Below are 13,635 nucleotides of genomic sequence, written 5' to 3'. Positions count from 1 at the left end.
TAAACATCAGAAGAGAACGGAAAAAAGAACATTCTATATTAATAAGCCGAGGTCGATACAAAGAGAGGTCTTTACAAAAGAACAAAAAATAAGACAACTCAACAAAAAATAAGACAACTCTCGTTCCAAAAAAAAAAAAAAAAAACCTAGAAGCTAAGCCTCAGCAGGAGGATTTTCTTTCTGCTCTGGCTAAGGAGCAGGAACCTCAGAAATGGACTCCTTGGTAGGATCCTTGGCTTTATCAAGCAGAGGGATGGCGTCAGGAATAGCCATGGCCTGCTCAGAAGCCTCAGGGGCGTCGTCAGGAATCTCTTGGATTTCCGGAGGGAAGAAGACCTTCTCAGGCAACCTCAGCGCCGAATCTGTAGGAATCCCTGTAGCATCAAGGGCATGAGCCCATGAGATGCTGCAACAATCCATGCACATCTCCGGAATCTCCTCGGAGAGCCTGGCTTCAGTTTCTTCAGCCCCAAACTGATAAGCAGCTTTCTTTTCAGCCTCTGCAGCCTCACGAATCAGCTGAGCCTCTTCTTTAACCCGTCGGACCTCCTCCTCAGCTTTTGGTAGCGCAGCCTTGAGATCCAGCACTGTTTTCTTTTCAGTGGCAAGGCTGGTCTCGGTCACGAACAACTTTTGGTGCTGGTCCTCGGCTTGAGTTTCGACGTTTTTTAGTCCGGCCAGGGCGCTCTTGCGGCCTTTCTCCGCCTCTTTGAACTTCTCCGCAAGTTCAAGGTTCTCTTTCTTGAGGGACCCCGCAATTTTCTCCACCTCTGTCCGAGATTGGGCCTCAACTTCAGCTAAGCTGCGGTTGCTGCAGCAGAACTCCTCAGCCACAAACACCTGCTGAGTGATCTGCCAACAAAACAAAATTGTCTTAGAATGCGACAATGTCTAATGATTTAATGAAAGGGTAGAAGAGTCACTTACCATTGCAAGGTCCCTCTTGAGGGATAGAAAGAGCTCGGGCTGAGAGAACCGCCTGTAGGCCTCCATATCCCGAGGGAGGAGTACTGGTTGCTCCAAAGCATCAGCTATGTACCCTGCTCGGCCCTTATTGTATTCTCGGATTAAGGCAGTGTAGGGGATAGCAACCCTATCTACCTCCAGCTTCGGGCTCCAAGTGTGTGGTTGAACACGCACTTCAATCCGGTTCTCCTCCTCTCGACTTTCTACGGAGGAAGCCCTTTTATTCTTTTGCCCCCGGGTGGTTTTTTGTTGCTTGTCCTGGCGGGGCACCACTTCGCCTTCCTCAGGGATTTCAGCCGGCCTTTTCTTTTTTAAGCCCGGGTTAACCTTGAGGCCGAGGTCAGAAGGAACCTGAGGAGCGACTGGAGGAAGGTCCTGGGTCTGCGACTGAGCAGGCACCTTTGAAGATTGACCTTTTCCTCGGGAGGACATCAATTCTCGTAAGGTTTTTCCTTTGCCGGCCATATTGTCTACCTCCTCGTCTGAAGAGTCGTCCGAGCAGGCTATAATAATTGGAGCGTCGACCACAGAGTTTCGATCCTGCTCTCCTTCAGGGTCTGAAAGCTCAATCAAAGGGGCTTTATGAACCTCCTTTTGAAAATAGAACTCGTCTATCTCCTCCTCAAGAGAAAGACGAGATGATTCGGTCTCTCCTTCAACTGGTGCAGCAACTTCAAGGTTGTCTGGCGGAGGCAATTGCACGGCTAGTGGAGGATTCCGAACGCCAGGTAACACGACTGGCTTGAGATCTTGTCGGGTCAAAAACTTGGGCTTGGATATGTCAATCCTAGCCAACTGTGGACTACCAGCTCTTATCGCGTGGCCAATGGCTTGGAAAGAGCGGGTTAGTGGTCGGTAGCCCAAAACCAAATGAGCCGTGCGTAGCTGCCCGTCCTCGGTAACGTAGATTTCTGACCTTAGAAGATAGTTCAAGGCCTGAACGTTCACGTGGCTCAGCTTGGGAGCAACTAGAGCTCTATCTGCAAAATAGCCGAGAAGGAAATTAGAGTCAAGCTATAAAATTTTTGATGCTTAAAGCAAAAAAGAGAATGAACCCGAAGAGCTAAGCCCCCTCCCTAAAGGATTGGCCCTAAAGGCGCCGCACCTGGAATTCCTACCCGAGTTGGACAATGAAAACCATCGCTCCACTCTCCTGAGGTAATGAGGAAATCATCCTTCATAGTCTTATTGGATATGGGGAGGCAGAAGATTAGCCTAACCACCTCGGAACGAGATTTAAGGTAATACCCTCCCTTCTCGATGTAGTGGCACTCGTACAGGTGAACCACATCATGCCAGGTCAGGCCTAGACCCATCCACTCATTCAAGACATCTATGCAGCCTAATACCCTGAACATGTTTGGAGCGCACTAATGCGGTGTCAACCTATGGTGGAACAAGTAGTCCCGGGTAATCCTATGCATGGGGAGTGTCATTCCTCCTTCTATAAAGGCAATCATAGGAATGACAACTTCACCCACGTCTCTATCTGTCAATACTCCTTCTGGGGGACAATACCGTAGAACCACCCCCTGCAGGATGTGGTATTTTGTCCTAAAAAAGGCCTCCATGGTAGCCGGAGTGTCTACTAGGTCCTTGAATCTACCCATCTAAGTTGAACTGGAGAGACGAGAATAAAAACCGAGGAGAAAAGTGAAATCCGAGGAGAAATTCGAAGCAGCGAAACGAACGGAACTTACGAGTATCTTCACAAACGACCAATAAGATGCTTGAAAATCTCTTCTAGGAAGGACGCTTCGCAGAAACTGTTATGGAAATTTGAAGAACGGAAGTGTTCGTAGATCTCTAGGCGCTGGAGTTCTCTGGACTTCTGATATGCAGATAAAAAAGAAAAAATGAGCCTCTCTAGTGCTTTATATAGCAAGAGGGAGAGAGAAAATCACTCCCGCTCAAGAATTCAAGGAAAAATGCTAGCCGTCAGATCTATGCCTCGCCGTTGGATAAAGGAGACATAAAGCTACCTGGAGTAAATGGCCGCGCCTCGTAAATTGTAGCGCGTCAAAAGTGACTGCCCACACGCGCGAACCAAGATTTCATTAATTCCATCCTTTGTAATGTCAAAACCCCGCTTTTCTCCTCGAAAGGAGATCAAAAACCGGAGTTTTGAGAGGCTATTGTGGGGATCGGCCCAGAATAATAGGTTGGTTGGGCCCTGGGCCTGTTCGAGTACCAGTCCGTCCGAGGAGACATCGTGGCCTAGAATCCTTATTTAGGCCCACTGGGGTAAAGAGAACATGTCCGAGGAGTAATTCCTCCTCGGACATTGCAAAATCCAGGTCAAAGGTGCGTCCCCGCTACTGTAGTCCTCCCTCCAAGTACGTAAAAAGAAAGGAAACCCAAAATATCTCAGCAAAGGCTGCCACCACCACATTAAATGCACCACAATTACTCTCCTGGCCGCATTAATGAAGAGAAGACCCCTGAACAGTGCTACCTTGGCCACTGCAACTCACAAAGAACTGATAAGGGTGTCTGATGGGACAGGTGCTCAAGTAGGGATTTGGATGATCAACAAGTGTAAAACCCAGATGATAGGAGAGGGCTTATATAATATGTAAAAGTCCCCCAAGAGGGGGGGACAGAAAAAGAAAGGGAGGAAAAAGAAATGGGAGAGAAATCTTACTACATGAATATATGCCCATGAATCAAATTTCGAGCCGGATTCATTTAAGAAAAATCTTTCTTCACGTCTATCTTTTTCATCCTTGTTTCTGTATTCTCTTAGTCTATGCAATAAACCGTTTAAGCTAACTAAAGCCAAGTTCTTTAACCCATACTCTACAAAAATTCATTGTGTGGGATTTCTTGGGTCAAGACTTGACCGACAAGGATTGGGCCATCGAAATTGTGCCCCTACAATACTCCTACTAAATTTTAATGTCCCAAAAAATTTCTTTGTGTATTTTGAATTTTATGTGGTAAACTGGTAGTCATGCTTGAAAAGTTAGAATGATGATATATGATGTTCTATTTGTTACCTAGAGAATACTAATTTATTAGGTTTAAATCTTTTACACTTATAATTTTATCTAATAGAAACTTTGATGACATATATCTTTTATTATTTTGTTCTTTTTTTAATTTATTTTCCTGCTTAAAAGGGTATTTATTAAAAATAAGTAAACTAAATATTGTAGTTAGACTCATAAAATAAGATAATAAATAATGAAATATGAATAACAAAATCTTCATTGTAGATAATTGCAAATATTTAATTTAATGAAGATCTTCAAAAAAATTATAACATATATATTATCATTCATTGCGAAAATTTAAATATTGTAGAAAGATGATGACATTCATTATCATTCTTTGTAGCATTTTTTTTTTTTAGACAATCTTTGTAGCATTTTTTGGTGAGTAGATATTACATTTAGTAAATAAGTTCTAAGAAATTGTCATAATACATAAATATTTAAATAACTATTTTAAATTTAAGTACATGACATTATACTTCTTCAACAAAAAATTCTATATTAACTTTTTCACGAAAGGATCAACACGTGGCTTGCATGAGCAACCCACGCTAGATTAAAAATAAGTGCCAATAATTCTTTGGATAAGAAGGACAAGGTAACAAGCCAAAAAAATAAAAAGGACCCTTGTTAATTTCAAAGTGACATTGTTTTAGTTAGAGCTATCAAAATGCTATTTTCACAATTGCTGTTATCTGTGGATGTGGGCGTTGAAATCACCTTCCCTTGTTTGAGAAGGCTAGCTTCAAGGGTTGAAATTGAAATGGATTTTGATTTGATAGATTTAATAATTTGAAGCCTATTTATTACGAATGCCGGTGATTTTGACATGTTCATACAGCTAATGATTTACTACACTCTTTAGTCTTTACAACCTGGAAATCACCGATTGTCCCCCAAGTCCAACATAACAGTATTTCGAGATACAAACACACGTCAGCAATGACCTTTTTTTTTTTTATTTTTTTTTTATTTATTTTGGATTGGATCAGCAATGACCTTTAATCGAATTCAATTGGACCGACTCAAAGATTTCAACCTTACCGTATCAGCAGACTGCAAATAAATAAATATTAATAGATTGGTTATTGGGTAATACAGATGAATTCATGAAAGTTCTGAAAGTGAACCTGCGTATTTTACCATTTTACACTGAGGAAATTTCTTGAATAGATGGGTTTTACTTGGTTCAATTAGAAAAAAATTTTATGGTTGAATAAGACATCAGAGATTCAATCCTTGTTTATATCACAAAATTAATTACTAGTGTTTTGGTTTAATAATAAAGTGATATTAATAACTGATGGTACTCCTTTCTTTTCAGCTTACGCTTATAAGGCAGAGGGGGGAAGGAGATTCCTTCGATTTGGGATGCACTTAAAAAAGTGAAGTGGGAGTACGCAAACAGTTTCCCACTCCACAACAAAAACGGCTCCTTTTATTAATTGATGATGGTACTCCTTTCTCTTCAGGGATGTACATAAAAAAGTGAAGTGGGAGTACGCAAACAATTTCCCACTCCACAACAAAAACGGCCCCCACATATAATTTTTGGTAGCTTTTATATTAAATGTGTGTCAAAAAAACTAAAAAATAACTTTAAAAAAAAATACTAAGGTTAGATTATTTGTAAAATAGTTGAGACAAAAAAAACAAATAAGTAGGGGCCAAACGCACTCTTGGTACAAATTTTTAAATGATTAAGTTAAAAACCCTTAAATAAAAAAGTTTAAAAAATTGTAGAAAGGTAAAGGGCGAACAAGTGAAATTTTTGCGATAAAAATGAGATTTATTGCACCGAGATGTCAATTCTTACACATTAAATAAATGAATATTCCTTTGTCCCACTTTTTGTGTTCTACTAATCACAATTTGTCATATATTTGTTTGTTTGCTTAAACTCTCCTTATAGCCAAAATTAAAATAGAAAAATCAAACAAAACCTAAAGCAATCCATTAAATATATTTTTTTTAATAAGTTCATCAAAGTTTCTCTATTTGTGATAAATAACAATTTTCATCACAGAAAAACCCAAGAAAACAAAAAAGGCTTAGAGAGTGGAATGCTGTTAATGGTGTTTTAGGCTGGCAGAGGCAAGTTGAGAAGGTTTGTTGCTGGTGAAAGTGGTGGTGAAAAGAAGAGTAGGTATAGACATTAACTGGAGGGTTGAGACTTGAGACTCGACAAGGTCCGCGTGTGAGCGAGGTGGGTACCCACCACTACTATAGTTGTTATTGTTGTAGCATTGTTGAGGATTTGTCTTTGTGTTTATTCTAGTACCGCAAACTTATTTTACACCATTATTTATGTGACTAAGTGATCATAGGCGGTGAAAAAAATAGTAAATTCATGCTAAAGTAATAAATAATTATTTATATTTTATCATATACAATACTTGTGAAAAAAATGGTATAATAAGTGTTCTAGTCGTAGAATAAGAGAAGAGAAGGAGATTCATGAGAAAAATGAGAGGAAAGAAGAAAGAGGAGGCTGTACAAAAAGAGTGTAAAGAAAAGAAATTGCATCTTCCTTTCCTTTAATCCTTTCTTTCTTTAAAGTTTGAAAAGGAATCAGAATGCCTCTGCTACGCTGCAAAATTAAGCGAAAAACTCGTACCCATTCAATTTCTTCATCTTTTCCTGGTGGGTGTGTGTGAAAGTTTGAAAGTGAATTTCACTTTGGACGGCCAATTTTCTATCACGCGTTTGGGCCACAAACTACGAAAGTAGTAGTACGCTACTACTGTAATTTCACATTTGACTCTCATTTTCTTCGCCTCAGTTTTCATTTCGTTCAAACTTAAAATTTTGTTTTCGGTTTCGGGTTCAAAAAATAAAATCTAAAACCAAATCGAAGCGGAAAATATGTATTACAAATTAATATGTACAAAATATTCCACTAGTTTAATAAACGTAGCTAGCACACAAGATGGAGGTCATCTGCATTTGGTGTGCTAAAATAGCATTTTGAGAGTTTTAGAACACTGGATGCTAATGGTCTAAAATTAGATGTAAAAAAATGGATGTCCATAATATTATTGTTGTGTACATAGATTTCCATTAGCTATATCTATTTCTATTATCTATTAACTATATAAAAAGCACCAATGTCCCTACAGTACACATTTGGTTTATTGAGTTCCTTTATCTTTTTTATCTTTTTTTTTTGTTTATTATTTATTATTTATTATTTTTATTTTTTAAGTTTTGAACAGTTGCTACAGTGCCAATTTGGTTTGTTCAATTGGCATTGCAGCTACGGTGCTTTGGTTTCAACCTCTCCACTGTTGCTGCTTTCTTTTCTTTTCTTTTTTTTTTCTTTGCTTTTTTTTTTTCGGCGTAATATCATCATGTCCACTCTTTTTATTTTTATTTTTATATATATAAAGCTGTTAGTTAACACAATAAATTGTCACAATATTTTTGCAATTGTTGGTATGTTAATTCCTTATAGGTTAAAATAAAATATAATATTAGAATCATCCACAACTAAAACTAAAGGTATTATGAAAAAAGAAGTGCTACATCCATAACATTTTTCGCAACACTTTTACAACATTGTTCATTTTTTTTTTTTTTTCGATAAACCACAGTACGCCAATTTTGGTTGTGCCGTTTTTGTCTTTTCTTTTAAATATTTATATGTGTATGTACAGTTACACTGACTTAACAAATTTTTATAATATTTTCACAATTATTAACAATTTGCACTATTCAGTATTCATCGGCCCTTTTTTTTTCACAATACGCTGGTTTTGCTTGTGCTTTTAAATATTATATGTGCATATACAATTATACTGATGCAACAAATTTTGACAATATTTTCATCATTATTGAGGTGTCAATTTTTTAAAGGTCAAAATAAAATAATAAAATAAGAGATTGAGACCAATCGCAACTAAAAATAAATGTATTATGAAAATGTTATAACATCTTCTTCTTGTCACAATATTTTCACAATCGCGAGATTTTAGTTTTTTATAGATCAAAATAAAATAAATGCTTTGTCCATAATATTTTTACAATAATTTTGTAACAAATTTTATGTAGTAATGTATTTTTGAAGGATAAAAAAGTGATATCAGTAGTGGGTTCAATTTAAAACCAATAATAACTTGTCATTTATAATTTGTTCTAAAAATGTTATTTTTTTTTAGGTGATTCTAAAAATGTTATGGATGTAGCATTTCTCTCAAATAAAATAAAAATATGTCTATTCGGATCCTAAAAATAAAAGTGTGGGGGCCAGTTAATCGGGAGGTACTGTTAAGATTGTACTAACTGGGCCTATGGCCCAATCTAAGGACATTAGTTAATTCGAGGATGTCCAGATAAGATTATAAGGAGGACGGAGTAAAGAGAAAAGTAGAGATAATATGAGATAAGTCTTACAAATGTTCGAGGAGAAAAGCCACCTCGGTAACAAGGGTCCGAGGTCAGTAAGAGTGCTATATCATCATGAACTTACTTCGAAGTTACATCACAACTAAGAGTTGGACATTAGACGAGGGATAAGAAAGGAGAAGGGCAACAAATATCTTCAAAAAGCTGCTACCTCTGCATTGAATGCCCCCCAACCAACTCTCTGGCTGCATTAATGTTGAGGTGATGCCTGAACAGTGGTCAAGCAACCTTACAGCTACTAGTTGATGGTTCTGGGAGTCATTAGATGGGACAGAAAGAAGTTCCCAGAATCTAACCCACACGTGTAAGGTATGGATGATACCAAGATTGTAGTATATAGCATGAGAATATGCACTAAAAAAGGGGAGAGAGGAAATCACGCAATTTTTACAATAAGACTATGAACTCTTGTAACTCTGTTGAAAAATAAGACAATATAATATCATCTCCTCAGGCCATTCCGAGGACAGACTTTTTCATCTTACTTGTGTTTAATAGTCTTAAATTGATAAATTTTATCGTCTTTCTTCTGGAATAGATCTAGTTCTTTCATCCACGCTCTAAAAATTTATTGTTTGGGCTTCTTGTGCTAAAACCCAATTCTATATTGGGCCCAATCCAATTTCAGTCCTTACAAAAAGTATTGTGAAAATGTTTTAATATTTTGTTGTATTCTTAGACTTCTTTTTTAGTATATATAGTCAAATTAGGTGAGCCAAAATTCACTGTACGTTTCACACACAATTTTCTTGTATTGTCTTTTTGTTTTTTTTTTTTTTTTAATGCATAATTTTGAAACCAGTAATAATTTTTTACCTAAGATTTTTTGTGAAAATGTTGTGGACGTAAAAATTAAATAATAAAACATCAAACTGGGACTTACCACAGCTGGAAATAAAAAATATTACGAAAATGTTTTGACATTTTGTTATATTCCTAAACTTTTTTTGTGTGTGACATTTTGTTGTATTCCCAAACTTCTTTTTTTGTTTAGTCAAATTTAGTAAGCCAAAACTCATTGTTTTAGGCACAATTTTCTTTAGTTGGCCTTTTTATTTTATTTTTAAATGCACGGTTAAAAGTGGTTAGTCCAATTTAAAACCAGTAGCAATTTACCACCTAAAATTTATTATGAAAATATTATATACATAACATTACTCTAAAATAAAATAATAAAATATCAGACTATGACCCATCATAGCTAAAAATAAAAGTATTGTAAAAATATTGTGACTTTTTGTTGTGTTTCTAGACTTTTTTTTTTTTGGTTTATTCAATTTGTTGAACTAAAATTCATTGTTTAATGCATAATTTTTTTAGGTTGATTTTTTTTACACATTGTTTCAAGCTTTTTTTTAAAAAATAAATAAAAATAAAAACACACACACACACATATTGTTTTACACACACATAACACATACACACACAAATTGACGATGTAACACTTTCCTCCTTTATGTTCGGGGTAGTTACATTCCCCCCTTAAACTAAAGTTGAATAATTTCATCATTTATATTTTGTAAATGAGCACATACTCTTATTGTTTCTCTCTTAGTTAAACCATAACAAAATCTTATAATTCCTAAAATATTTCATTGTGCAATGTCTAAAATACTCCTACTAAATTTTAATGTCCCAAAAAATTTCTTTGTGTATTTTGAATTTTATGTGGTAGACTGGTAGTCATGCTTGAAAAGTTAGAATGATGATATATGGTGTTCTATTTGTTACCTAGAGAACACTAATTTATTAGGTTTAAATCTTCTATACTTATAATTTTATCTAATAGAAACTTTGATGACATATGTCTTTTATTATTTTGTTCTTTTTTTAATTTATTTTCCTGCTTAAAAGGGTATTCATTAAAAATAAGTAAGCTAAACATTGTAGTTAGACTCATAAAATAAGATAATAAAGAATGAAATATGAATAACAAAATCTTCATTGTAGATGATTGCAAATATTTAATTTGATGAAGATCTTCAAAAAAATTATAACATATATTATCATTCATTACGAAAATTTAAATATTGTAAAAAGATAATGACATTTGTAAGGACTCAATTTGTGATAACCCAAAAATAGTATTGGGTTCGCACGTAAAAAGGTCCAAACAATATAATTTGTAGAGCGTGGGTTTGAAAGGCTAGGTTTTAGTCACCGAACGGTGGTTAGTCACAGTGTTCATACAGAATTAAACCATGTTCGCTCGAGGAGTCTTTCTCCTCGAGACGGTCTGGGAGGCTCTGGTTCTTGGCCTTTTTTCCTAGACCTTTGCTCAGATTTCTTGCTTCCCCTTTTATATTAGCTTGTATCCCTTATCCAACGTCCATGTGTAGGTTCGACTTTTCAGGACTGATACTTGTCCCATCAGCCCATACCCAAAGTGGTTAGGGGTGATTGTAAAAGCTGAAGAGCATGGTTCTGTCAGGTGCAGAGTATTCAATGGCAGTAATGGCAGCTTTCCCTTTGTCCTTGGTTGCCATACTGTCCAGCGGTCCTTTCTCTATCAACATAGATATTTTAGGTTTTTCCCAAAACTGTTTCTATACCGTTCTTGTCCTTTCTCTCAGGAGGGCCTCGGGGATGCCGAGGACAGAATCATCCTCGGCTATGTCTCAAGATTACTTGGACTTTTATTATACGTCCTCGGCTATATCCATCCTCGGCTCGGGCCTTGCGCCCCAATGTAAAAATGGGCCAGGACCACAAATTATTGGACCCCACAACATTCATTATCATTCTTTGTAGCCTTTTTTGGTGAGTAGATATTACATTTAGTAAATAAGTTATAAGAAATTGTCATAATACATAAATATTCAAATAACTATTTTAAATTTAAGTACATAACTTTATATTTCTTCAAAAAAAATCTATATTAATTTTTTCACGAAAGGATCAATACGTGACTTGCACGTGCAAGCCACGCTGGTTTAAAAATAAGTGCCAATACTTCTTTGGATAAGAAGGACAAGGTAACAAGCCAAAAAATTAAAAAGGACCCTTGTTAATTTCAAAGTGACATTGTTTTAGTTAGAGCTATCAAAATGCTATTTTCACAATTGCTGTTATCTGTGGATGTGGGCGTTGAAATCACCTTCCCTTGTTTGAGAAGGCTAGCTTCAAGGGTGGAAATTGAAATGGATTTTGATTTGACAGATTTAATAATTTGAAGCCTGTTTGTTATGCATGCCGGTGATTTTGACATGTTCATACAGCTAATGATTTACTACACTCTTTAGTCTTTAGAGCACCCACACTAGATGTGGGATATGTGCCAAATGCTAAATATTTGACATATATCCCACACCAAACCCAACTTTAGCCCATTTAATAGATGTGGTAAATTTTTTTTTTTTTGCAACATTGAATAGTACCGTGGCAAATTTGCCACGGTACAGAAGAGATGTGGTATATTGTTTGTTGTTTGTTTATTGTGTTGATGTGTAGTAAATATTATTTTAATGTGTAGTAAATATTATTTTAATGTATAGAATTGAATTATAAAACATCTAATAAATGAGATATTGTAAAATGATGTGGTAAAATAATAAAGTAGGTATTTAATGTAATAAAATGGCATAATTTTTGAAACATCTGTTACGGATGCTCTTACAACCTGGAAATCACCGATTGTCCCCCAAGTCCAACATAACAGTATTTCGAGATACAAACACACGTCAGCAATGACCTTTAGTCTTTACACCCTGTTTGATTTGACAGATTTAGGGCCCGTTTGGTATATGTGTTTAAAAACTGAAAATTGTTGTTTGAAAATATTTGTGGAAATACGTGTGGGTGAAAAAATGCGTTGAAATGCGTGAAATGCTGTTTAAAAACTGAAAATGGTTGTTTAAAACTACAAACCAAACACCCCCTTAATAATTTGAAGCCTGTTTATTACGCATGCCGGTGATTTTGACATGTTCATACAGCTAATGATTTACTACACTCTTTAGTCTTTACACCCTGGAAATCACCGATTGTCCCCCAAGTCCAACATAACAGTATTTCGAGATACAAACACACTCTTTAATCGAATTCAATTGGACCGACTCAAAGATTTCAACCTTACCGTATCTACAGACTGCAAATAAATAAATATTAATTGATTGGTTATTGGGTCATACAGATGAATTCATGAAAGTTCTGAAAGTGAACCTGAGTATTTTACTATTTTACACTGAGAAAATTTCTTGAATAGGATGGTTTTAGTTTGCTTAATTAGTAAAAAATTTTATGATTGAATAAGAGGTTTAAGATTTAATCTTTGTCTATATCATAAAATTAATTACTGATGTCTTAGTTTAATGATAAAGAATTATCATTAAAAATCGAAGCCAAATATTTAAATTCCCTAAAAAAACAAAAGAATAGATACTGATGAACACAAGGAAACCAGTAGGCTGAATGTCTCGGGTGTTGATGATCTCAAGATTATTTAGAATGTCCTGAAAAAGTAAACACAAAATCAGAGGAGAACGGGGAAGATTGGTCTAGAATCCTTCGATGATAAAGTTAGTATTTTTGGAATTCCAAATTGTGTGGAAGTGTCTAAATGACTTACCATTTCGTAGATGAATGCTTATATAGCACACAGTTGGGACAATTACTGGTTTAACAATTGCTCCTATTATTGAGGAGTTTGGAAGACTCGGAGGGAACCTCCATAACTGCTATGGAAGTTACATGAACTTGTTCTCTGTAACCGTTATTTGGAAACGGTTTATGGTAAAAGACTTTGATCATTATGTTTCGTGCCAAGTATGGAGCTCGTCCTAAGCTCATATGGGAAAGACGTTCTTGGAATGTAAGGAGGTCATCCAAACCTTTCTTGGACGGGCAACCTCCTCACGAACGAGTATGCTGTATTAGCACGGAGCATCTTTTCTACTCGCGGTCTGTTTGTATAGTTTGCCTTTGACGACCATCATGGATGAATCTGGAGTTAGGTGATTATCATGCACCATCAAATACAAAACAACTATTTTCTCAAAACAGGAATAGTTTTGTATGATCTATAAATGAAACTTGGGTTTTTTAAAAAAATCTTGAAAACCATATATATAAAATTGATTTTATACTAAATTATGTAATAATTTCTTTTGCAATATGAAAAATTGTGTTTGGTTTGTGTTTTCAAACAACCATTTTCAGTTTTTAAACAACATTACATGTATTTTCATACACTTTTTCATCCACATGTATTTCCACAAATGTTTTCAAATAACAATTTTTAGTTTTTAAACACATGTACCAAACAGGTTCT

The sequence above is a fragment of the Quercus lobata genome, chromosome 3, assembly GCF_001633185.2.
Source record: "Quercus lobata isolate SW786 chromosome 3, ValleyOak3.0 Primary Assembly, whole genome shotgun sequence".
Lineage (NCBI taxonomy): Eukaryota > Viridiplantae > Streptophyta > Magnoliopsida > Fagales > Fagaceae > Quercus > Quercus lobata.
Note: the sequence above shows the minus strand (reverse complement) of the source record.